The 22,779-nt window shown below is 44.9% G+C and overlaps 1 protein-coding gene and 1 pseudogene across 1 annotated transcript in view; both read right to left on the bottom strand.

Moving 5' to 3' along the window:
- The window catches only part of LOC126336104 (transcriptional regulator ovo), an 820,382-nt gene that overhangs the window by 293,997 nt on the left and 503,606 nt on the right, over window positions 1-22,779 (bottom strand). The gene's annotated exons all lie outside the window — the stretch shown is intronic.
- Window positions 3,820-3,938, bottom strand: LOC126337318 (5S ribosomal RNA; annotated as a pseudogene).

Below are 22,779 nucleotides of genomic sequence, written 5' to 3'. Positions count from 1 at the left end.
ATGCATTCTAGATCGTACTTTTTTCTTCTAATTACGCGTTTCTGCAGACTGCCATAATAGAGAATGCGCTTACACTACGTACGATGATGTACTGTTTGACGTAATACGTTGTGGTGATTAAGTTAGTGATCTGACAATGGCAGTCAGTCCAAACGGGTAACTATAACTAGAAGAAATGTTGTGTAATGTAAACTGAAAATTTTATATACAACTGCTTCATGTAGAGGTCTGCGACCTCTACAAAAACTGTCTTCCATTAATATATAGATCCGATTTTGTTCAAGTCTTCAAGAAAAGAATAGGGATGCAGCGGAAACAAGTCCTGAGAAGTAGGAAGCACTTGTTGATGCTGCACACCTCAGGGACAGCTCACACTTCCGCCTGAGACCCACAGTACCTACTGTACCTACTGTGGGTGGGTCGCAGAAGTTTGAACACAGATTCTTCTCCAGCTGCAGGCTGCCTCCGTGGCGTATGGAAATCGCAGGCTCTGGTGTTAAAGCGACTTTTGCTGTGTTCGGAAAGGGAAAGACCGAGGGCTACTAGGTCTCTTGAACCTCTGTGATAAGATCCTATAATAAATAGGCAGCAGCATCGACATGAAACCCTCCGAGCTGGAGCTGCATCCCACGCTTCACATCTTGCAGGGAATCACGCCACATTTATTTTGTGTCCTGTAGTGGCGTCTAATGTAGTTAATATGGTTAAAATGAAACATATTAATAGGCCGACAATAGTACGAATTTTTATTTAAGGACAGCCAAATTTAAGTGAACATTGCCTTAACGCTAACGTGTAACATTGATTTGAGTGGATTTTCCACTTGATACAATGTGTTATATTGTTTTCAAAATTTAGGCCTTACCCAAAACGCCCCAATAAAGTTTTTATATCAAGTAAACGTTTGTTATTTACTGATGTATGTTAGTATTCACGAAGTTGTCACTTCATCACATAACAGTCGCGAGCCTCTAGCGCCACCGTATGTATAAGTTAAACATGCACTATTAGTCATGTACCAAGATCCGAAAACCTTAAAAGTCAAGGTGACGTATGCTGAAGCTCTGGGAAATTACGGATATAAACGAATGATTGAAGTGCAATGCAGTGATGCAAAAGACTGATATACTGTTCGGCAATATTTGAACTACATGTTTCCTAGCTCCTGAGAAAACCCCAACTGACGCAGTGGAGACGTAAATATGCTGAAGCTGTATTCTGAACATACTGAATTCAAACCCTTGTCCGGTTGATTTAGATTTACAGCAGTTTCTCCATTTCTCAACCACCAGTATTGGGTGTCTACTCCATTTTCTTCCAACCCATTTATACGATATCGACAAGACGCAAAACTTTACTTTTTTCGCTTCTTTCTCGGTTTCCTAGCTTTCAAATCTGATACCATTCGTGTGAAACACAGTAAACATTACATAATAGATTGTCACATAAATCTGTCGGGACCACTGTCGAAAAACAAAAGCGAGGAGCGGTTACCAACCGTGACAGATGTTCGGAAAGTAACGAGTGTATTCGTGTCGCTCGTTACCGATCGGAAATGGGAGCACAGTGTCGTCACCTCCCTGGTGACATGTTAGCTCTCGCACTGAGTCGTTCGCTGTCGTCAGCAGGACGCGGGCCGGACTCGCTCCTTCACACAGGAATCCACTGCGGGCGGTCGGTGCCTGTGAGACTGGACTGCCTGAGCGTGGTCCGCCCCGCAGGCGTGCAGGCCCCGGGGCGGCTCGCGCAGACTCGCACCAGTGGCTTAGTAGGCTGCCCTACCCAGGCTGGCCCACCGTCCACTGCGGCGAGGCTCTCTGCGCTCGCCGGCACCGTTCAACATGTAGAGCGCCCCGTCTTTGTTGCTCTCTTCTCTCCAGCAGCTCCGAGACCGTACGAACGACACTTGTCACTTTGACATTTGTCGATTCAGGAATTTAGTAGTTCTCTTCGAGTAACATTAGAAACAAAGACAAGCCACCTACAAGGTGATGTACTGCGCGGCATCTCAAGTATTTGTTATAAACTTGGCTTTCTAGAGAGGTCAGTAGTAGAGGGTTTTTTTGGGCGCACGACAGCAAGGTCTTCAGCGCCCGCTCAATAACATAGAGAGACGGGTGTCAAGAAAAGACTCAGAACAGTAAGATAAAACAAAACGTAAAACACGGGTTAACAAGCTCTGAAAAAGGTGTGCCTACCCACGCCGAAGCGTGGGACGAAGCATGGCGTCAGCAGTAAAACATGGACAACTCAGGAAGAAAGTGGTAGAGGGAGCTATAAGAATGTAGCAGTTGGAAGTGGCCGGCTGAGCGCAAGGAAAAAAAGGGAGGAGCCGGCCACTCTGCAATACACTAAAACCTCCAGCCTAAAAGTTTAGGCCAGACTCCAGACACATCACAAAACTTTAAAAGCCTAGACACACACGTCTCATCGTTAGCTAAAACACAGGCCAGATCCCCATCAACTCGTGCTTCTGCCCCTGCATCACGCTATAAAATGCAGTCTGTTAAAATGTGCCGGACAGAGATGTGCACACTACAAGCATCACAAAACGGGGGATCCTCCCGCCGTAATAGAAAGCTATGTTGAGAGGGCAGTGCCCGATCTGAAGACGAGTGAGAGTAACTTCTTCCCGCCTGAGCAACCGGCAGAAGGAACGCCATGGCCGAGTGGTTGACTTTACCGACCGCAGTTTATTGGCCGTCGCCGCCAGCCATTCTTCCTCCCACAACTCCATGCACTTCCTGTGGAGTGCACAGATGACAGACTGCAAGGGAATAGGACAATGGACCACATCCTGCTCTCTGCAGGCCTCCTTGGCAGCCCGATCGGCCTGTTCATTGCCACATATTCCGACATGACCAGGCACCCAGCAGAAGGACACCTCCTTACCCGGCCGTTGGAGCAAGTGCAGTTGGTCACATATCAGCTGGACCATCTCCTTAGTCGGCTACAGGTTCTGCAGTGATTGTAAGGCACTAAGAGAATGAGAGCAGAGAAGAAATCGATCGCCCCGAACACGATTCATCTGCTCCAGCGCCTTCAGGATCGCGCGGAGCTCGGCGTTTCGACAGGAAGGCGAAGACGGGGAACATGATGTGGGAACGCCACAGCCGGGACCGATGACCGTAGCAGTCTGGTCCCTTTAATCCCACGAACCACCAGCACAGAACAGTCAAGGAAGTTCTCCTGTTTGGAGCCATCAGTGTAAACGATAGTGAAACCGTGATGCACATCTAAAATGTTAAAAAATAGAGATTGGAATCTAAAATCTTGAGTGCTATCTTTCTTAAAATTCGTCAAATCTAAAACAAATCTGGGTCTCCAGAGGAGCCAAGGTGGAGGTCTGCTCCAACCGCGACGTAAAACACCAAGACCAGCTATAGACATTGCAGCGAGGCAATCCCATAGGACTCCGTCGCACGTTGTCGGTGACGAAATAGCCGTGCCAGAGGAGGCTGAGCAACGGCGTGGTATGCAGGGGTGTATGGTGTGGACAAAGTTTTATAGGCCTGGCGCACTGTAAGTAGCCGTCGCCGCATATGAAGTGGCGGTTCACCGCTTGCCATGTTACGCATTGAAGCCTCCAAAGGAAAAAAAAAAAGAAACTCTTAACTCCTTCCGAAGAGTCCATGAAGGCCCAACGGTACCGACCGGCCGCCGTGTCATCCTCAGTACACAGGCGTCACTGTATGCTGATATTGACACGTGGTCAGCACGCCGCTCTCCCTGCCGTATGTCAGTTAACGAGGCCGGAGCCGCTACTTCTCAATCAAGTAGCTCCTCACTTTGCATCACAAGGGCTGACCGCACCCCGCTTGCCAACAGCGCTCGGAAGACCGGATGGTCACCCATCCAAGTGCTAGCCCAGCTCGACAGCGCTTAACTTCGGTGATCTGACGGGAACCGGTGGTCACCACTGCGGTTAGGCCGTTGGCAATCGTTACACAGCAAACTCTTGAGTTTGTTCTCTTCGCTTAGTTATCCTATAGCATTTTTCTTGTTACGGTCCTATCCTAACTCAGCATGCTGACCCTCACGCGACTTAGAGGAAGGTTTGTCACGTCTGGTTTACTTGTTGCCAGAATACCCACAAATACGAATACTCCTTAGTACCAACTACGGAGATCAGTTTGCATTTCTAGAGTGTTTTACTGGTACTTCTTTTGCTTAGCCTGCAATTAACTCCCAAAATATGAAATCGAATTTCCCTCTTTGTTTTCCGTTACAATGTTTTCCAAGCATTTTGTTAAAAATTCTAAATGCGCTGTCTCACACATATTTTGAACGACAAAGTACTAAATAAGACCGACATAACATGGATCTTAAAGTAGCTTACATCTCAAAATTTCGGAATATAACAAGGCGAGCGTCATACTGGGAGATAACATCCATAGCAAGTCGCGCCAAGGGAGGAAATGTTCAGGAGGGAAGGCAATTTCAGTCGTAGTGGAGACATGCGATTTCCTGTTTTGAAGATACCTTATTTTCCCTCCCAATAACGACAATTACCAGTTTCGACCGTCACCGGCAGTTCTCAGATCATAATCATGATCACGATACACAACTGTATTCTCGTTTGCTATCGCAAATCACTTTCAGACTTCGCACTGACGTTATCTCCGAGACGAATCAAATCTTTCCAAACCATGTACGTCACTAAAGCGTTGTTACTTTCATCTTTCTGGCTAAGTCAATGGAGCTGTAAAACGTCTGTTTTCAAACAAATTATGATGGCCACGCGTGTTAGGTGTTTCAGCTAATGTGAGACCTGAGTTTCTCCTGGCGTATACAATTTTGAAACAACTTAGGGGTATTCAGTCAGGTAATATTTTCTGTGACCGCCGATATTTCGGCGGGAGTACACCCCGCCATTTTCAAGGCACAAGCTGTCGCTGAAAATATTACCTGGCTGAATTCCCGTAAGTTGTTTGTTACAGATAATGTTCTTCAGAGCTTCTTTCACTGCGCATTGTAATGCTTAAACACACAAAACACCATTTTGCGTTCAACTAGAAACTGTCCTTTGTTCTGATCCTTACAGGAGTGAATCATATTTCAGTAATCTTCAGACATCTGATTATTTTAAATGATTAAAGAAAAAGAGAATAAACGAAAAGCAGACAGCGGAATAGACTTTGAAATATTTTGCTCATTTAGACCAGAAAATATTATGATTCTTTCGTTCTGTAGTATTTAGACAAGAGATTCAATGATTTATTATTATTTCGATATCGTAGATTTTATTTCATGAATGACGGTATGATGATGCCTCATGAAACCGTGATCACTTGTAGTTATGATTGTGAAAGGCAGTCTGGGTTACCAAGTGATACAGACGATGTATTTCTTAATTATAGCGAAGATCAATCATGAAAGAAGGTTGTATACGTGGAAGAACCCTGGAGATACTAAAAGGTATCAGATAGATTATATAATGGTAAGACAAAGATTTAGGAACCAGGTTTTAAGTTGTAAGACATTTCCAGGGGCAGATGTGGACTCTGACAACAATCTATTGGTTATGACCTGTAGATTAAAACTGAAGAAACTGCAAAAATGTGGGAAATTAAGGAGATGGGACCTGGATAAACTGAAAGAACCAGAGGTTGTACAGAGTTTCAGGGAGAGGATAAGGGAACAATTGACAAGAATAGGGGAAAGAAATACAGTAGAAGAAGAATGGGTAGCTCTGAGGGATGAAGTAGTGAAGGCAGCAGAGGATAAAGTAGGTACAAAGACGAGGGCTGCTAGAAATCCTTGAGTAACAGAAGAAATATTGAATTTAATTGATGAAAGGAGAAAATATAAAAATGCAGTAAATGAAGCAGGCAAAAAGGAATACAAACGTCTCAAAAATGAGATCGACAGGAAGTGCAAAATGGCTAAACAGGGATGGCTAGAGGACAAATGTAAGGATGTAGAAGCTTATCTCACTAGGGGTAAGATAGATACTGCCTACAGGAAAATTAAAGAGACCTTTGGAGAGAAGAGAACCATGTGTATGAATATCAAGAGCTCAGATGGCAACCCAGTTCTAAGCAAAGAAGGGAAGGCAGAAAGGTGGAAGGAGTATATAGAAGGTTTATACAAGGGCGATGTACTTGAGGACAATATTATGGAAATGGAAGAGGATGTAGATGAAGACGAAATGGGAGATACGATACTGCGTGAAGAGTTTGACAGAGCACTGAAAGACCTGAGCCGAAACAAGGCCCCCGGAGTAGACAACATTCCATTAGAACTACTGACGGCCTTGGGAGAACCAGTCCTGACAAAACTCTACCAGCTGGTGAGCAAGATGTATGAGACAGGCGAAATACCCTCAGACTTCAAGAAGAATATAATAATTCCAATCCCAAAGAAAGCAGGTGTTGACAGATGTGAAAATTACCGAACTATCAGTTTAATAAGCCACGGCTGCAAAATACTAACGCGAATTCTTTACAGACGAATGGAAAAACTGGTAGATGCAGACTTCGGGGAGGATCAGTTTGGATTCCGTTGAAATGTTGGAACACGTGAGGCAATACTGACCTTACGACTTATCTTAGAAGAAAGATTAAGAAAAGGCAAACCTACGTTTCTAGCATTTGTAGACTTAGAGAAAGCTTTTGACAATGTTGACTGGAATACTCTTTTTCAAATTCTAAAGGTGGCAGGGGTAAAATACAGGGAGCGAAAGGCTATTTATAATTTGTACAGAAACCAGATGGCAGTAATAAGAGTCGAGGGGCATGAAAGGGAAGCAGTGGTTGGGAAAGGAGTGAGACAGGGTTGTAGCCTCTCCCCGATGTTATTCAATCTGTATATTGAGCAAGCAGTAAAGGAAACAAAAGAAAAATTTGGAGTAGGTATTAAAATTCATGGAGACGAAGTAAAAACTTTGAGGTTCGCCGATGACATTGTAATTCTGTCAGAGACGGCAAAGGACTTGGAAGAGCAGTTGAACGGAATGGACAGTGTCTTGAAAGGAGGATATAAGATGAACATTAACAAAAGCAAAACGAGGATAATGGAATGTAGTCAAATTAAATCGGGTGATGCTGAGGGAATTAGATTAGGAAATGAGACACTTAAAGTAGTAAAGGAGTTTTGCTATTTAGGAAGTAAAATAACTGATGATGGTCGAAGTAGAGAGGATATAAAATGTAGACTGGCAATGGCAAGGAAAGCGTTTCTGAAGAAGAGAAATTTGTTAACATCGAATATAGATTTATGTATCAGGAAGTCGTTTCTGAAAGTATTTGTTTGGAGTGTAGCCATGTATGGAAGTGAAACATGGACGATAACTAGTTTGGACAAGAAGAGAATAGAAGCTTTCGAAATGTGGTGCTACAGAAGAATACTGAAGATAAGGTGGATAGATCACGTAACTAATGAGGAGGTATTGAATAGGATTGGGGAGAAGAGAAGTTTGTGGCACAACTTGACTAGAAGAATGTATCGGTTGGTAGGACATGTTTTGAGGCATCAAGGGATCACAAATTTAGCATTGGAGGGCAGCGTGGAGGGTAAAAATCGTAGAGGGAGACCGAGAGATCAGTACACTAAGCAGATTCAGAAGGATGTAGGTTGCAGTAGGTACTGGGAGATGAAGCAGCTTGCACAGGATAGAGTAGCATGGAGAGCTGCATCAAACCAGTCTCAGGACTGAAGACAACAACAACAACAACAACAACAGCGAAGATTATAAGACACAACTATTAAAACTGGGATTATAACTTATCTCACATCTGCACTACCACAAAGCGTTTGTAATATTTCCTTAAGCGACGGGGAAGTTAATTACAAGTACGTTTTTGAGTGAATTCGTTACTCAGGAAGTGACACATTCAGACCCTTTCTTGCCGGCTGGCCTTTTCATGGCCAGTCTGAAGATTTTATTGCTGCTCCTGAGTTTCTTTTAGTATCTTGTATTTTTAGTTAAAAGTATCTGATTTTCCTAACTAAATTGTGCAAAGCTGTATTCTGTTACTTTTATGTTTAAGGGCAAGACATACGTAATTTCACCTGCTTCAGTTTCTTCACGATTCGAATATGAACCATAAGGGATTGCGAATCTTCCTGGCAGATTAACACTGTGTGCTAGACCAAGTTTTTCGAACCTGGGGCCTTTGCCTTTATCGGGCAAGTACTCTACCAACTGAGTATACGAGCGCAACTCACTACCCGTCCTCACTGCTTTACTTCTGCCGGTATCTCGTCTCTTACCTTTAAAACTACACGGAAGTTCTCCTGCGAAACTTGCAGGATTAGCACTTTTGGAAGAAATGATAGTGCGGAGACATGGCTTAACTATAGACGGGGGACTGATTCCGATTAAAGTATATCCTTTAGCACTGGAATCCTTGTTTGATGATCTGTAGATAGAATCTGTAAATAGAATGTGGACTAACTACGCTTCACCGATGAGTTTGTTGAAAAAGTCACTGAAACAGGGCTTTTCTTCAATCCCCAGTCACAAAAAGTTTCACAATTTACAGGGAATTTATTTCATTATCGCAGTCTTTGAATTGGTATCGTTTAAGATAAGGTAGTAGTGCCTTCTATATCTCCAAAATAATCAGTCCTGCATCAGATTTAAAAATATCAAGGTTAATACGGCTTATTCAAGTTCACGAGCCTGAATGACATGCAGCAAATCTCAGACAGCGTAGAAGAACACGTTTTAGATAATCTAAGGAGTAGGAAACTCCCTTAATGATGATAAATGAATTACCCGTTTCAACGTATAAATCATACCATACGTGAAACGAATCAAGCTATTAGAACAAATGAAAACTGCAGAATGAGATCTGAAATAGGGTATAAAGTACGCGGATTCGTGCTTCGTTTTTCCACCAAGCGTTCGGTCGAGCGACAGCAATTAGAGGCCGAGGTGTTGGATGGCGGTAATTGCGGAACCACCAAGGCGGTAACGGGAGTGGTTGTACGAGATAAATGGAGCTGATAACTTGATTTGCAGGCGGGGCATCTACTTGGTGATATGACTTGAATTCACTAAACACGCTGCAGATATTTTTTTATTTTCTCGAGAAAATTATAGAAAAAGAATATAAGTAGACCAGGGACTGCTCCACTGAAACACTACTACAATTTTTGTTGTTATATTTCACTGTCAAGGATGTTCGGTATATGATTTTGCAAAAAAATGGTGTGAACGCTTATTTAATATACATTTTCTTCCAGAACACTTATTGACTTTAGCTAGCGTGGCTGTTACTAGAGAGGTTTTTGAAGTTATTACTCTATGAGGTCTTGTGAAACTTGTTTAAGCTTTATAAAGCTACGTCCTTCCCTACATCTATGCTATATGAAACAATAGTCTCTGATTATCTCTGTATGCGAATTCTGCATGGTATCAAGACGTGCAGGGTCAGGCTCACGGACGTGCTCTCTTCCAGGCTGTGTCAAGTGATTCTAGAAGGGCGGACGTTTGGAATGAGTCACAGGTTAACGCAAACAACATTCGACAGGCGTATGCGTACCGTGATCCTAATGAGTTATGTTATTCTGAAGTGGGGATATCGAGGAAGCACGAAAGGAATGATCACACTGGTAGGCCTAAGGAAGTGTCATAGTTAACATAACACTGCAAATCCGACTGTAGAAACCAATATACAACGCTGAACCTGACGGATGTCTGACAGTTTTTAAGTGTGGGGATTTTGGCTTTAAAAAATTTGTTGGAAGTGATGTAATTTATAAGCCTGATAATCCTGCTATAAGATTGGATTTATCAGTTTTCGCCTTTCGTAGAATGCACAATTTTTGAACGTATTTCAAAGGATAATATGGTTGCTACAGTGTGGCGGTGATTTGGAATCAGATCTTTGCTGTACAATTGTGACAATGATGCAGTTGATTCTGAAATAACCTTAGATCGTGGTCTTAAAAAAAACCACTGTGTTTGTTGGAACAGTCTTGAGAAAGTCTCGGTCTCAAGCTCTTCAGACATCTTTGGGACGAATTAGCGCGATAGTTGTGTGCCAGAGTAATTCCTCCAAACAACGAAGAAATGTTCGCCGCATTCGAAGAGGAATGCAGACAAATTCCGTCTTTAGGACATCAGAACTTAGAGCATTATGGTAGATTAAACGGCGTCAGAGTAAACAATGGAAGCGCCGTAGGCCTACTTTAATAGTTACATTTTAGCATTCAACAGTAATGTGTGCCCGAAGGTTTTCTGCCTTATAATTACCTGTTGTTTCATAAGTACCGCTCAGTTTCTCTGGGGGTGAAGGAGTGTTTAAGAAAATCAAAAGTATTAAATACGTTTCCGTCTATGTAAAGAGAAGAAAAATCAAGCAGTTTGCATTACTACTGTTTCTTTTTTTCTCGTAATTTGCAAGCAACTCCAAAGCCATAATCGACTTGCGATGCACAAAAGGAAAGGTAGTGCTGTCGTTTAGTGTGTTTATTGTGATCGGGGCAGGACGAAGCAATTTTGTAACAATCCCCATTATGCTTTTCTCGCTCCGTCAAGGCTGGAAAGATCATCACAAGCTGCTCTTACATTGTTAACAGCTGGCGACAAAGCATCTACCTGTCATAGCGCAGGCGAAGGACGAGTAAACGACTCGCCACTCCCACACGTTTGAGCATTATTTTTCATGTACACACAAGACGCGGAATAATAAGAAGTGCCAAGTTCCTTTCGTAAAGATATAAAAGTCCATATACCTTTCATTACATCGAGCGTATGGTGCTAACTTCGATGAAGAAACCTTTTGTTGCTTTCACGTGGAGCGTTATCACTCAGCATAGATGGAAAACTTAAGGGGTGCAAAGTATTTCCGATTGCAGATATTACATCTGAAGTTTTTGCTGTTTGAGAAACACTAACACATAGAACTTCCCGACGCTGCTACAGATTAGGCAACTAAATACTCTTTTTCATTTTTATAGTTGATGGACTTGGCAAAATCGAAACGTCTGAAGAGGTAAAGAATTTCGTTGCTTAGGAAGAGAGAGTATACAAAATGGTGGACGTGTGGTAAACGTTAGTAGACTGCATCAAGTGAAGGAAACGTTCTCCACAAAAAGACATTTACTGCTAACAGATACCAGTACGCAATCGATGAACATGTATCAGAACACGAATGTCTGGTGCGGAGCTCTTTAAGACAGAAAGAAGTGGTCCAAAGAAAACCAAAGGAGAAGAAACTGGAGGCGCCTGTGTACATGGTTAGAGTGACAGTTCACTGCGACAGATAGACCGGGCGTCAGAGCGCATTAGTGTCTAATTTTGTTATTAGGGCTGGTAAGGCACGTAAGGAAACGGTCAGTGTTAAATGTTGAACGACAGCTTTGAAAAATACGGAGATGCTGAGTACTCGCGTGGGACTAGATTATCAGCAGCTGACGGGGTTGCAGAAAGGCCTCACTGTGATTCAGGTGGCCGAACCGTGCAGTATTCCGACCCGCGGGCTTTCGCGTGTAATGGTGGCCCAGTGTCTGAGGGTACTCGTATGCGTTATTAAGGCATCCGTCGACGACGTCTGACCACAATAGGGAATTGCCGTATTGTGTGTGCACCAAGCGTGTTGTAACCTTTTCAAGTCTCCGTCTGCCACTCGAGAATAAGTAAAGGGTCCCCTGCAAACGTTCTGTGTCAGCCCACAACATTGGCTGGAGAGTAGCAGCAACCAGAGATATGTGCACGATAGGAGATGTGTGGAACGGCAAATCGATGCCAGTGAAACTATCCGGGATATCTAGGACCGGTTACACTTGGCTCAGGAGAGGATAACACCTTTTCTAACCGAAGCAGTGAGAGAGCAACGTCGCACTGATAAGTGGGCTCATACCGCCAAGTTAATTGTAAATTTGTTTCGATTTTGTAATCACTAAAATAACATGACATATCTTCTCGAGCGGTGAAATTTCGATTCTCCCTCCGGTTCTGGTTGCTTCACTTTTTTTGTGAGGCAGTGTATTCAATATGCAACACATGGAAAGACTGAAAAATAAGTACAACTTTGGATATTTAATGTGGTGCACATGGAGAGGTAAATAGGTAGTAAGCACGAAGTATGTCGAGATGGAGGACGATGTCAAACTGATCGAAAGAGAATTGCAGCGACTTTTATTGGCGTGTGTTTTAGGCGACAGACAAGTCGCTTCTGTTTATACGGTAGGCGTCAGAGGCAAAGGAACCGCGACGGCCGATCGGTGAGGATCACAGGACCGGCGGAGCGCCTCCTCCGTCTCGTAGCGCCGACTGTGCCAGCGTAGCCTAACCGCTCCGAGCTCCTGCTCGTCTCCGTGCCGCCAGGTTAGGAACCCTGCAGTCACCGGAGACCCGGGGCACGTGTTCCGCCTCGCTGCTCGTTCCCACCGAGCGTCACCAGCGACGGCAGCGCCGTTATTATCAGCCGAAAACCTAACGGAGGTACTTGTGTTCGCCGTGGAGAAGCAGTACTACACTTGTCGGCACTTGACACACTTCTCATATTTTAGTTTGTCTTTATGACTAGAAATGGAGATAGCATTTTATATGAGTGTCGGCTGATGCTGAGGGAATTAGATTAGGAAATGAGACACTTAAAGTAGCAAAGGAGTTTTGCTATTTGGGGAGCAAAATAACTGATGATGGTCGAAGTAGAGAGGACATAAAATGTAGACTGGCAATGGGAAAGAAAGCGTTTCTCAAGAAGAGAAATTTGTTAACATCGAGTATAGATTTAAGTGTCAGGAAGTCGTTTCTGAAAGTATTTGTATTGAGTGTAGCAACGTATGGAAGTGAAACATGGACGATAAATAGTTTGGACAGGAAGAGAAAAGAAGCTTTCGAAATGTGGTGGTACAGATTAATGCTGAAGATTAGATGGGTAGATCACATAACTAGTGGGGAAGTACTGAATAGAATTGGGGAGAAGAGATGTTTGTGGCACAACTTGACCAGAAGAAGGGACCGGTTGGTAGGACATGTTCTGAGGCATCAAATTTAGCACTGGAGGGCAGTGTGGGGGGTAAAAATCGTAGAGGGAGACCAAGAGATGAATACACTAAGCAGATTCAGAAGGATGCAGGTTGCAGTAGGTATTGGGAGATGAAGAAGCTTGCAGAGGATAGAGTAGCATGGAGAGCTGCATCAAACCAGTCTCAGGACTGAAGACCACAACAACAACAGCCGCTTTTCACTGTTTTTAATGTGTACAGCTTGCTTACGGATTTGTTTTAGGTCCAACCGAAGGAGGTCGTTAGAGATATATATCTTCTTTTCCCACTATTTTCTAGCATTTGGAGCTGTCTGTCCCACTTCACTCGTCGCCTCCGACTGCAATTCCTGTGTTACCATGACCTGGTAACTCAAACACATCATTTCGGAGATTATATACTGATTTCTGAGTATTTTAGAATGGACTCGTGTTTTCCGTTGGTCCATTAGAGGGTTCTGTGAAGATGTTGTTAGAATAGTGAAAAAGCTTGTAATGCTCAATCACCAAAACGTACAACACAAAACTCAGCGCAGAAGTGCTGCGATGTGGTTGGTGTTACTGCGGGAAGAGCTAAAGCCTATCGTCGCTGTGCAGGTTTTCCACTCATACATGTGTTGCATGTCGGTCACATCATCAGTTGTCGGGAAAAAAAAGTCGAGACAGAAGCTAGTAGTAATGTATACAAGCTTAAGGACGAAGAGTGAAGCGGGAATTAGGCTTACGATTGTCAACAACCAGTCGTGAGGGAATCAGACATGCAAGGCGAACATTAATGAAACCGACAAACTGCAGGGATCCCGTAGCCATGTGGAAATGCATCGTTGCCAAGGTAAGTGGCGCTGACGAAGTTTCTGTGACCACGTGCCGTGTGTTGCCGGCCGGAGTGAACGACAAAGTACTGAATAAGAGCGCCGGACGGAGTGGCCGAGTGGTTCTAGGCGCTACAGTCTGGAACCGCATGACCGCTACGGTCGCAGGTTCCAATTCTGCCTCGGGCATGGATGTGTGTGATGTGCTTAGGCTAGTTAGGTTCTAAGTTCTAGGGGACTGATGACCTTAGCAGTTAAGTCCCATAGTGCTGAGAGCCATTTGAACCATTTTTGCCGTGTGTGCCTTGGGTATTGCAGGCCGTGTGATTGGAGCAGCGCACTGTAAGCAGCAGAGTGGTCCGGCAGTCGTGCCGGGAACAAGACGAGCTGGTGTATGTTTACGGCCAAGCAATCTGAAACGGTCGAGAGACATCACGGCTATTCCAAAACAAGTACCCTCACAGACACCAACGTCATCGCAGGACATTTCAAGCCATTTTTTGGCGTTTGTACGATGACGGGTCCGTTCAGGCAGACGAACGTGCAGGGAAGCGGCTGACTGTGGCGACACCAGATTTGGAGGTCCGGGTTCTGCAAGATACTGAGACGAGTCCTAGAACAGCACAAGCTCCATGCAAGTCCCCCGCCAACATGGCTCTAAGCCAAAGTAAGACTGTGTGTATCGCGCACGACAACCGCTACTATGCCTGCGATCCCAGGGAGGCCAGTTTGAACATATGTTGTGACGTGGGCGCGATGCATCTCTGGGACTGTGTGTCCAGTGGATCTATTCTTCTCCATTTTCAGTCAGTAATCCGTCCCTGCTGTTTGTCGGTTTTATTAATGTGCGTCCTCTATTTGTTTCCAAACAAGACACACAGAGCATAAATCGATATTTTCACCACTTCACAGGTATTTTCAGTGAAACGTCCACCTCCGCAGCTGAGTGGTGCGCGCTGCTGACGGCTACGCGGTAGGGTCGCGTTCCATTACCGCTGCTGCCAGCAGTCTTTCCTTGGTTGGAGCGCTGGTGCGGGACGTGCTCAGATTCGAGAGGTCAACTAGGTCAGCGGCTACGAGGTGAAGGGCGCGCAACGACCAGGGAAGCAGTGTGCCGACCGTGTGCCCCTCCGTACAGTATCCGATGACACCACTGACTAAGGCTGACGCGGCGGTCGGTCGGTCCCGATCGTCCGTCTATGGGTAGATACGGAACATTAAGTTACATATAAAAAAACTAATGGGAGTAAAAAATCGAATATCCAGTTACTATGCAACGAGTCACTAGAGACCATGGGTCCCATATACCAAAATATAAAGCACCTTTGAACAACATCAAAATATGAAGTACCCTTGAACAACATCCGAAATTTTGTCGACAGAGTTCGAGTTCGCGCTGCTTATGAAAGAGTAGTTGCTTACACGTGGCGCAATTAAATTAGAATTTGTCACTGTTTGGTTTGCTGTACCATCAGATTTATGCGTTATTCAAGATGTTGCACACACGATAAATAACTTATTACGAAACTATGTGCGAAAAGCTGAGTCGTAATTGAAGGAAGCATTTGGACATTCGCTTGAAATGATTCAAGGAAATAATGAACGATATGAATTTACATGGCCTTTGGAGATTGGTTGCCCCATCAAATATGAGATAAATGTCCTATGAAGCAAGTAATTTCGGTCGTTGACAATCATAGTCATACGTATATTCAATGTTTTGGCAATTTTATCTGCAGATTTTGCTTGCTGTTAAATTAAGGTTAAATTAAGAACATTTCTTCGATCGCAAATACATAAGTGAGACATTTCTTTGTTGTTCACTGCTCATAGAACATTTTACGTTCAGCAGCAATCCCCAAGTGCTAACGGCTAAGGATATTACAACATGGCGTTATGAACGTGAAATCTAAAGAGGACATCTTAAGACTCGAGGACCGCTAGCAAAGTATTTCGAAGACTGGTGCACTATTAATTAGGGGCAGTAACGCAGCACGATTTATTGCAACGTCGTCTGGGAGCGTTCTCGATTCAGGCCAAAGGATTTCATCACCTGTCGTCCACGCTTCAGTTGGAAAGAACTGAAACGAAGCAAGGTGCACGTTATATCGTGCTTTCGTCGAAACGGGACCTGCTACGTTCGTTGCGTAAGCGTTTCTTTGTAAGCTTGTCGTTGTCATGCTACTGGTTGCGGAACTCGCAGGACACGAATGCGATAATAATTCTGTCGTCTACAAAGAAGTTTAACAGGAATGACTTGAAAACAACTGTCCCTGATTTGACGGTACGTCAATTTGGTTAGATTTTTTCTTCTGCGGCAGATGTTTTTAACAGTGTGTATGGTCCAGGATAAGAAAAAGAGAAGATGGTGCTGCAACTGATCGATTTGTTGCAATAGAGCACTCTAATTTTGAAAACGGTGTTTGTGATGGCATCATGGAAGTGGTAATAGTTGTGTAATTGTGTTGTTGATTTGGGTTGTGCTTGGTGCAGTGTTAATGGTACTAGCGGCAGGGACGTAAGTGAATGCGGCAGTGTAAGCAATGGAACTGTGTATCGGGGGGGGTTGGTGGTGGAGAGGTAGATGAAGCGGTAGCAGTATCTGCGTAGATTTTGGTGCAGGCGTTGAAGTGACATTGGTGGCCGTGATAACTGTAGAAGGTATGGCGGTGGTGATTGTGGTGGATGACATGGATAGGGGTAATACTGGTGACGGTGATGGGTGTGCCATTGGTGACGGTAACAGGCACGATAGTGGCGATTGTTGCGTCTACTGCTCACTAATATCTGCGATGCACAGTGGAAGCAGGACACTCCATAAAGACTGTACTTCACCACACGTCATTGTGCCTTCTTGTAGACCAATTATTCAGTTGTGCTAATATTAGCGGCTTGCCGCCTCATAGCGCCAACAAGGCATAATTATGCTTACAGACAACAAATTTAAATAATCCTCTGTAGCCATAGGATGACTTGATGAGTACAAATGTCAGAGTACAAATCGAAAAGTGCAGCATTCAGCAGACAGACGTTCTTCCTCAGGCTGGTAGAGTCTGTGGTTAAGGAACTTGACTGATAATTGACAAAGCTAATCTTCAACCGGTCACAGGGAATTATATTCGCTCTAATTATCCAGAACAGCGTAATATGGATGCTGGAAAGATTCCTCTTAAAAAATTACGACTGATTTTATGTCAATGACTGTTCAATCGGAGCTTGTGTTAAGACACTATTAAGACAGCCGTCACCGATTCAATTGACCTTTCTTTAAAGGTTTTTATTAAAAATGAAATTCCTACAGTTATACTTAAGATTTTATATTTACTTCTCCACTAGTTTCGAGGTTGCGTCGACGCCATCTTGAGGCTTGTACACTTTGATGAAATCAGTTGTGTGGTTCAGTCTAGCAGTCCGCGGTGAGGCCAGCACGTGTACGAAGAAAAAAGAAAGCTTCTTTAAAGGTGTTCTCTTTCCAGCACCGAACATGATAACCTTATACAACATGTTGTAGAAATGAAAAAATCTAAATGCACTGTGATTCGGGTTCCTTCACTCCACCACCTCTCGATAACTGGAGGGAGTGACTTATTTCCAGGTCGGAGGAAGGCAACATGCATATGAGAATATATCACTGTGGGGTTCAAACTAAAGATGATGTGCCTCTTGTCAGAAACGTTGTAAGGATGTTTCTGGGTAGGTTGCGCTGAGAGATAATTGTTAAGAAAAAAAACCGTTACGTTGCGCCGTTTCCCAGCTAATTAGCATTGAAATTGGCGAACCAGCTGTTGCACACGAAAATTCAAGCGGCGCGCGAGATATAATTAGTGTCGGATGTTCTCGTAGAGTAGAAGATAGCGCAGGAGACGTCTGAGCCTTTGGCTCGGGTTTTATCCTTATTGCCGTTCCACGATCAATTTTTGTGTTGCTCTGTTGTTCGGTTATACGAAACCAAACGAAGAGCAGGTTTGGCGACACTATCTCTGGCGGACCGCTTGAATTTGCTCGCGCAGCTGCCTAATTGGTTAACTTCATCGCTGCTTAAGACAAAAACTGCACAACATATCAAATTCATCATTTCAAAGAAAAACCTACCCCGCAAAACTTTAACAAGCTTTTCAGACTGTTTCTGCGATACTGTGTAAGCTAAGACAGTCAGTGAGAGCCTACGAATGCTATGTTTTTCTGCAACTGTAGCCCGTTACAGGTCCCTTCTCGAATTATTTGCACATGTGATAGATAATATTTACATGTTTGGTTTGTCGCATTGAGTTTTTCACTAGCGGGTACTACATTGCGTCACACTTGCTGTACCGAGGCTGAGCATACAGTAAGGCAGGGGTGTTGCGGAAGCAACGAAGAATGTTTCTGTTGGCAAATATAGTAGTGTAAACAGTGGGAATGTGGAACGACTTTCATCGGCGAGCAAATGTCAGGCGCAGGTGGACGCGGCCGCCTTCCGGTGTCGGTGCTCCGGTTACGTCAGCGGCCGGCGACGCACGAGAGCGCCTCCTAATGACTGCGCCAGGAGTTGGTTCAACCCGGATCTGGCTGGCCGGGGCTGGCGCGGCAGCCAGGCGGGGCAGGGCCGTGCGTCGTTGTGCAAGCCGGCCGTAGAGTGGCGGGCGGGGTTGGCGCGGGTGGCGCGGGTGGCGCTCCCACCGTGGCTGCACCCTCTGGCCGTCCGCCCGAGGCAAACGGAGGGGCCAGCGTCGCTTCTGGGCGGAAGCACAGGTCCAGTCGCGTCATAACGACTCCGAAACTCCTACCTGCTCAGCAGACTACAAACTTGCCAAAGACTGGCATCAAGTCGTCGTCACGCGAGCCGTGGCATTCAGCGCTGACTCGATCTCCACCGATCTGCTGAACGCTCAGAAGCGACTCGGCTCCTGCACACGGGGCGTGTGTCCCAACGTGGTATGAGCGATCGCAGCGCGCTTCAGCCGATGTTCGCGACTGCAGCTGACGCTCGCAAGCTACACTGTACAGACGAGTTCTCGAAATGGACTAGCGTAAACCTGCTGTGATGACTTTAAGCCGCTCTCACGCGGGGAGAGGCAGCTGACGTCTAAGTGAACGCGTAAGCCAAAACCAACTGGACGAGACACAGCACCTGCATCTTACTGTGCTTACTGCTTAATGCGACTTACCTAGGTACCTTTGTTGTTTTGCGAGTGCAGCGCCCTCCAGCGGCAGTTGTCGGCTGCATCTTGCTCGCAAATCAGTTTCTGTATGAAAATGGATGGACGTAAAATTCGAACGTTCGCTCTAATGAAATGCACATTTCCTCCATTGTCCGTATGCTGTAGTGTTGGTCTGTCTGTAGCATTTATAAATAAAAACTTCAATACACACGGAAATGCTAGAAGGAAAAGGAAATTACAACTATCGCAGCACGTGCCAGCACGAACTGTTGTGAACTGGTTATTAGCAGTGGGACCACGGATACACACTTCTCTAGTCCGTCTTCCACTCACGCCACACCATCGACGTGCACGGCTAGACTGAGGCCGCCGAAAGGTCACTTCGAACGGCGTGCCATGGTCTTCAGAGATAAAAGCACATTCTGCCTGCACGCAAGTGACGGTCATTCGTGCGTACGACGTAACTCGGCGAGCATTGTCTCCTCGAATGAATTCGTCCTGGACACAATGGGCCCACCGCTGACCTTATCGTCTAGGGCGCGACTGGCTGGAATTGTGATTTCATCTTTGGTGTTTCTGGAGGATACTAACCGACGCTCGGTACGTTGGAGCCGTCGTGTTGCCGTTCTTGCAACAGGAAGGTGATGTGTTGTTCCAAAAGGATGATGCTCGCCCACACACACTGCTAGTCAAACTGAACGTGCTCTGCAGGGCATGCTGCAGCCGACCAGGTCCGCGTGATCTCCGGCCAGCAGAGCACGTGCGGGGGGCGACGGGAAGAAATGTGGCTGGTGCGAACCGCCAACCAGCAGGCTGTAGCAGAACTACGTGAACGGGTGGAGCAGGCGCGGCGTGACGTATCCCAGTGTAGCATATAAGCCCGGGCAACCCCCCCCCCCCCCCCCAACCCAATCACACCTAAGCCAGCCAGCTACCAAGAAGGACAAATTCCAACAATCAGGAATATATAAACTTGAATGTCAAAGTTGTGATGCAGTATACGTAGGCCCGACATGCAGGAATTTTGAAACACGATACAAAGAACATCTCAGATGTTGGAAGCAAGAAACAAACCATTGCACATTTGTAGAGCATTTAAAACACCACAAACATCATCCTAAAAACATGGAACAAGAAATGAAAATAATGAGGATAAGTAACCATGACAAACATGTTATACAAACGCAAGAAATCTTCCACATCCAGAAAGCCATAGCACAAAACAAACATGTGATAAATGAACGAACACACATCAACACAGACTCCCTACTACACTTAATAAAGAAAATGATAACATAAAACAAAAAAACTCTTCCCCCTTCACCATCTGGACGCGCGCGCGCGCGCGCGCACACACACACACACACACACACACACACACACACACACACACACACACAAGCAGAGCCCATAAAAAATGATATATTTACCACACCACAAAACACACACACACACACACACACACACACACACACACACACACACACACACACACACACACGCACGCACATACTCAAACGCACACACAAATGCTTACACGAACAGATCACATATACTTCAATAATTACACTCGAAATTTTGGCAAAAACATTTGACAGTCGGCAACAGAAACCAAAAGATTGCATTGAAACAAGCATTCAGTTCATAGTGCTGTGGAATGTGGAAAAAAACCGCAAATTGGCATTCATAAGAAGAAGAAGAACACCAAAAATGCAACAGGAGCGTAATATGTAAGAAATTGTCCACGCAACCTGTAAGTGCAGTTCAAAACATTACTTCTTAACAGGAAATACCAACCACCAGAACGGTTTATATCCTATAGGCACGGTGACAAAAATGTAAAATATGGCAAATATATGTACATATTCCAGGCCACTGATGATGCCTTGCAGAAAATAAAGGCGAAACGCGTATGGCACTAAAATTAAGTTTCATTCAGTTGCTGTCAGGCGGTCCATAAGTAAAAATTATCAACATATGGTATTATTCGGCATCTGTCACGATCCACTGGATGGCAGAGGCAGTGTCTGCTTTGCCGCTCTTGTAGGCCACACCACATACTAGTAGGGTGTTTCAGCATGGTTCGACACCTAGTATCTCACACCTGTTTGTGCTACTGTTCTGTAAAGTAATCATTTCATATACTCCATGTGCACTGTTGCAACAGTAAAGCTTGTGTGAATTGGAAATATCTAAAAGGGCGCTCTAATTTTTTTTCCAGCATTGTGTACAAATCAATGAGTTTACGTCTTTGTGAGAGATAATCACTGGTACATATTTAGTAAAATGTAATAGAACTTAATTTCAAAATTTTATGTTCAAATTTTAATATTGTTCTAAAGATATGGATTATAAATATTTAAGAATGAAATAATTAATTTTAATTGACAAGTTTTTATACGAACATTTCCTTTCGTACGCGATGATAACGATAGCCTCTAGTATCGCAGGACTGACAATGTGTCAAGATTTTAAACATGGCTGAAACAGCAACTGTTGAAATTCTTCACGATAAAGGATGAAAGCCAAAACATTTAATAAATCTTCACGATAAAGGATGACAGCCAAGCAGTAATAAATCTTTATCCTGCATTTGTTATGCCTGTCATCCTTCATGGTGAAAAATTCACAATGTGCCTTCGGCTCGATTACATTACATCACGCAGTGCGACTCGTCTACCATCTACCACACTGCCATTGAAACAACACTTACTTCCCGGCTGTCAGTACCAGCAGTACACCGTTCCTTTTCTCAGGAAACAAGTAAACTAATTTTTTATTTTTTATGAAACCACCGCCACCCCCCTAGACGCCACGAAGCACAATTTGAAAACCCCTGCATTCGCTGATCTCACAACTGTTACGAGCGCTCCGTAAAGAAATGTTCCCTCGGCGTCCCGCAGTGCCGTGCCGTGCGGTGTTACGAGAGAACGCAGGTGTCAGTAGAGAGCCTGTGTGGACGGCAGAGAGGGCGACCTCGTGCGCCGCGCGGCGGCAGATGTTTTGTAAGCGGCGCGCCGGCGCGCCGGCCTCCCGGCTGTCCCTGGAGGTCCAGCTCGGCTGCCTCCGCTGTGGGCGGTAAATCACGGCTACACAATGGCCCGCGAGCGCTGACGAACGTCTTCATTGCGCGGGGCCCGCCGGCGCTGTTCGCACCCTGTCGGCGCGCCTGTGTGGTCTCCAGACGGAGGGCCGTCGCCTGCGGAGCCCGCGGATCGCTCGAGAAATAAAGTGAGGACGGTAGCCGTTTCGGCAGCTACTGATTGAGAGAATGACTGTGCCGTCTTGTATGACAGCAGGGACAATGGCACGTCCATTAGGCGCGGCTCTTTAATAACAGATTGTGTCCCAACAAAGTAACGCTGTTAATACCTAATCGACGGCTGCTGCCGCTGCATTGCTACTGGTGTGTAAGGGAGCGCGGTGGCGTACGTCGTCTTCTGTACGACATCATTAAGAGAGTTAAAGTCAAGTCATTTTTGCACATCCATTTCTTGGAAGAAATAATTCACACTGTCAAAGTTGCCGTTCCCTCTAACAGTATTACAGTACAGGAAGGAAGGAAGACAACGATTTAATTTCTCATACTTGGATGGTCGTAAGTCGCAGTACGACATAAACAGAATTCCTACAAGATCTCATGTATGGCAGTTCTTTTAAATTCGGGCAAGTGAAACAGATAATCACCGCAAAAACGAGAAATAAGCCGACAGTACCGTATTATGTGATTAGCACTTAACTCCTGGAGCACTTGACACCTTCTAAGCTTTTACACCTAACAATGGAAACTCTCCGTCACACCCCCTCAGATTTAGTGATAAGATCGCCCACTGGATGGTCCGTAAAAACTGAACACAGATCAAGCGTGAAATTAGGGAGGAG

Source organism: Schistocerca gregaria, chromosome 2 (genome assembly GCF_023897955.1).
Source record: "Schistocerca gregaria isolate iqSchGreg1 chromosome 2, iqSchGreg1.2, whole genome shotgun sequence".
NCBI lineage: Eukaryota > Metazoa > Arthropoda > Insecta > Orthoptera > Acrididae > Schistocerca > Schistocerca gregaria.
Note: the sequence above shows the minus strand (reverse complement) of the source record. Positions and strands in the feature narration are given on the sequence as shown.